This window comes from Littorina saxatilis, unplaced genomic scaffold (assembly GCF_037325665.1).
Source record: "Littorina saxatilis isolate snail1 unplaced genomic scaffold, US_GU_Lsax_2.0 scaffold_685, whole genome shotgun sequence".
NCBI classification, from domain to species: Eukaryota; Metazoa; Mollusca; class Gastropoda; order Littorinimorpha; family Littorinidae; genus Littorina; species Littorina saxatilis.
In genome coordinates this window covers 44,270-47,500 of record NW_027129323.1, presented here as the reverse complement: position 1 = coordinate 47,500, position 3,231 = coordinate 44,270, and the positions used below count along the sequence as shown (strand labels likewise).

General features: G+C 40.7%; 1 long non-coding RNA gene across 1 annotated transcript in view; it reads left to right on the top strand.

The window, feature by feature from the left end:
• LOC138957594 (uncharacterized) overlaps window positions 1–1,877 on the top strand; it is a 21,019-nt gene extending 19,142 nt beyond the window's left edge. The window contains exon 2 of the long non-coding RNA XR_011453088.1: window positions 1,608–1,877. This is a non-coding gene — a long non-coding RNA (uncharacterized lncRNA). The remainder of the gene's footprint in view (window positions 1–1,607) is intronic.
• The last annotated feature ends 1,354 nt before the right edge of the window (window positions 1,878–3,231 follow it).

The following is a 3,231-nucleotide window of genomic DNA, read 5'->3' as shown; positions in this document are numbered from 1 at the left end:
TGACCCCGAGTTTCTACTGCAAACAAAAAATAATAGCAAAATCTCAAAGTATGTGCGAGTCCCCTAATATGGACCACCTTTAACAAATCGAAGAAAATAAAAGCTAAAGGCTATTTTCATTAATTCATTAAGAAGCTTGCTGGTAATAACCTATAACTAGCCCTCGAGATTTAAAAAAAAATGCAACGAAAAGTCTTTTTTTCGTGGAAGTTGATAATTTCACTTATTTTCACTCTGTTTTTGATAAGCTTCTCTAGTTTCCTGGTGTGCTTCAAATAATGCTCTCATCAACCCGAAACAGATAAATCTAGAGCATATTTTAATTAGGCTGACTTGTACACTAATTTGTATCATGTTATTTTGAAATATAGGGGGCTTTTTACAGTGATTCGTGAAGGCCGCTTCACTGGTCCATATTAGGCGCCCAGGCTCCTAATATGGACCCTTTGTGATTTTTTCTGTATTTAATTTTTGCTGAATGTGTATCAAAGCTATTTTACTCTAATTAGGCCTAACGGTTCACCTAAGAAAGAAGGACTACCAAACACAAAATGAAACTTCTTTACACGAAAACAAGCTAGTTATCAGCAATAAACAAAAAGTGGTCCATATTAGGGGCCCTTCCCCTATTATCGGTATGAACATTTCTCAAGTCGATTACAGTATAGCGTTCGTGGGATACCTCCAGCTTCGCTGGGATAAAAGGCATGTAGGCTACTACTTTGTGGAATGCGATTTTTTAAACATTTTTACAAATCGCGGTTTTAGGTTCGACGTAATTTGTAAAATGTTTTTACATTTTTACAAATCACGGGTTAACAACGTCACTTTGTCGTATTTGATTTCAGGCAGAGTCGTCCCCGTGTACACGAATTTGCTAACCATCTCTTACCTGGTCAGGCTTTTAATCAATCAATCAATCAATCAATCAATGAAGCTTATATCGCGCATATTCCGTGGGTACAGTTCTAGGCGCTCTGCAGTGATGCCGTGGGAGATGAAATTTTATACGGGATATGGGATACGGACTCACCACTGTGACACGTAAAAGACCTCGGTCATTCTGCCATACGTACAGGTGGCTGATTACACCTGAACACGCACCCACCTGGGCAGCGTGACTCTGTTGCTGCTAGCTTTCCACTGTCGAGGAAGCGACCCGAATTTCACAGCGATGGGACAATAAAGTTATGAAAATGAAAAAGAAAAATGAAAACATGCCAAGGGGACACATACCAAAGATTAAAAGCGTGATTGATCTCTGAACAGTTTGATCTCATTGCCATTCGTTGTTTGTCCTCTGCAAAGACCGCTCGATCAGCGTGCCAGTACAGTGAAGGTTTCGCTTGGTTATTGATTAAACGTTCCAAAAACTGACCTTTCTTGTTACTTGATTCTTGATTTTGGAACATTAACTGTCAATCTGCTTCCGAATTTGTCAGTTAAATGTGTATTGTTGCTGTAATGAAGATTATTAGAATGAACATTAATTGTAAGGCGCTTGGAACTTTATTATGATTTGCGCCATATAAATACCCTTATTATTATTATTATTATTATTATTACTATTATTAATATTATAATGACTTCTACTTTGAATGTTTCAGAGCGGTGATCTGGACGAAGCAGCTGCCTACAGTGAGCTCGGGTGGAAACTGTCGCAGGAAAATGGCGGCGACATGTCGAAGAGAAGTTTTGACTCCATTTCACACACTGGCAGCGACTTAGCCGACTTCGACTTCGGCGACTCATCGGTCGGCCGCAGACTTGAAGATAATGTGCGCGCCGCATTCAGCGCTATTGCAGCTAGTATCGCGGGGTCGATCTTGGCGAGTGACCTGGTCTTTACAGATGTTTATTAAAGATGTCCATAATTACTTTTACTCGCTTGGCTTTAGGAGTGTTGAGAGGACAGACAGATCTTTATAATGGAGACAAAGAACAAGGTACGAACAATCTTAAGAATGCAAACGAAACCAAGAGCAACAATTTCTTCTTTTTATTTAGGGTACAACTTGACACAAAAGGGGAAACAACGTGCGTACTTGCTTACCTGATGCAGACTGTTCAGTTGGCACTGTAGTTTAACTGTCGTATCCTAGCTATCACTTGTTTCTATGCTAACTTATTCTAAATAATCACTTGTATTTCTTTTCTGCTGGTCAACACTCCTATACTCTATTTCCCTAGCTCTATTTCCTCTGGTCTGGTCTGTAGCTCCGTCCTCCAAGAAATCTCTGCAGTCAGTTCTTCGTCTTCCCCATCCCCCTAGATTAAGTAAGCCTGGGCCCTGTGCCGTCTTCCCATTTTTGGAGACCAACGTCACAGGTTCCAGCATCGTGGAGAGAGAGAGAGAGAGAGAGAGAGAGAGAGAGAGAGAGAGAGAGAGAGAGAGAGAAAGAGAGAGAGAGAGAGAGAGAGAAAGAGAGAGATTCCCATCGTGGCGCATGGCACCTATCGCCAGGTATCGTGCGGCTATAGCGTATTAGGAAATGCCCTCGGTATACGTACACACGCGGCTGTGCACTGATTACTGCCCGCTACTTATTCTGCTTACCCTGCAAAATACCGCTTACTCAGCTACTATTGTACTACGCGATGGCCAAGAGAATTTGTCTGCGTCAGGTTTGCCTTCAACGTACACACAGGCACACACTAAAAAAAACAATAATAATACACTATAATAATAACATCAATATCAACCCGTGATACTAGGATTACGAGCGAAATCCTTCTGAGAATGAGACCATCTTAGATACTGGGTAACACCCGCAAATTGTTGAGGTGCCTCTGTAATTTTGCAATTTACTTCAATCACGCTTTCTGGTGTCTAAAATAGGCAGTATGGGATCACTGTATATATATACATTCTAGTATTTAAAAATGACATTTGATTATGTGCAAAGTAAATCATTATTTTATGATAGACGTAGAAACTTTGGAAATAGGTGTCAAAATGGCGCTGAAAAGCGGGACACAGAGACCCCACGCATCTTTGTTGAAAGCTGAGGCAAAAATCATAGAGCTCTAAAACCGTAAAAGAGCACTTGAAGTTGTAAAGTAAGTTCATTTTGAAGTAGGCATTACAGAAAATGTTTTTTGACTTAGGGTATTCAAGAGAAGCGAAGGGGAAATAAAGTACATTCGTTCGTCACATTCGTGTCCAGAGGGGGCCCTCTCACAATCATGAAGACACGTCACCTCACCTGTGTAAACTCATGCTATGTGGGA